The sequence below is a fragment of the Alligator sinensis genome, unplaced genomic scaffold (assembly GCF_000455745.1).
Source record: "Alligator sinensis unplaced genomic scaffold, ASM45574v1 scaffold553_1, whole genome shotgun sequence".
NCBI classification, from domain to species: domain Eukaryota; kingdom Metazoa; phylum Chordata; order Crocodylia; family Alligatoridae; genus Alligator; species Alligator sinensis.
In genome coordinates this window covers 323,106-323,700 of record NW_005842389.1, presented here as the reverse complement: position 1 = coordinate 323,700, position 595 = coordinate 323,106, and the positions used below count along the sequence as shown (strand labels likewise).

Genomic DNA, 595 nt, shown 5'->3' with positions numbered 1-595 from the left:
GCCGCCCGCATCTGTCCGTCCCTGCGTCCCCCCGGGGGGTGTCTGTCTGCGTCTGTCCGCCCCGCGAGCCTGCGTCCATCTCCCCAGCCCTCCGCCCCTCTGCCCGTCCATCTGCCTCCCTATTCATCCGTCCGTCCATCCTTCCTCGGTGCCATCCATCTCTCTGTCTGTCCATCCGTCCCAGGTACCCCTCACCTGTCTACTTATCCATCGTCTCCCTATTCATCTGACCGTCCGTCCATCCATCCATGTATTTATCTGTCCATCCCCATACACCTCCTCTGTCTATGCGTCTGTCCATTTTATCAATCCCCATACACCTTCCACAGATAGATAGATGGATGCATGCTCTACCTAATTAGACAGACTGAGGGACGGACAGACAGATGGATGGATGGACCGAGGGGATCTGGGGTGGAGGAATGGTTGCAGTGGACAGACCATCCAGCTAGGGACAGATACATCATGCGTCTGTCTGTCCCTCCGCACATCCCTCTGTCTAATTAGGTAGAGCAATTATCCATCTATCCACCCCCCCCTTCCACCCTCCCCGTCCGTCTCCGCTGATGCTGTCTCATTCCCCCCCGCCCCCATC

The 595-nt window shown here is 57.6% G+C and overlaps 1 protein-coding gene across 1 annotated transcript in view; it reads right to left on the bottom strand.

Annotated features, from left to right (window-relative positions):
* Positions 1-316, bottom strand: part of LOC102379943 (mucin-17-like) — a 7,237-nt gene extending 6,921 nt beyond the window's left edge. The window contains exon 1 of the mRNA XM_025211141.1: positions 196-316. The gene's annotated coding sequence lies outside the window, so the exon portion shown is untranslated. The remainder of the gene's footprint in view (positions 1-195) is intronic.
* Between the last annotated feature and the right edge of the window lie 279 nt (positions 317-595).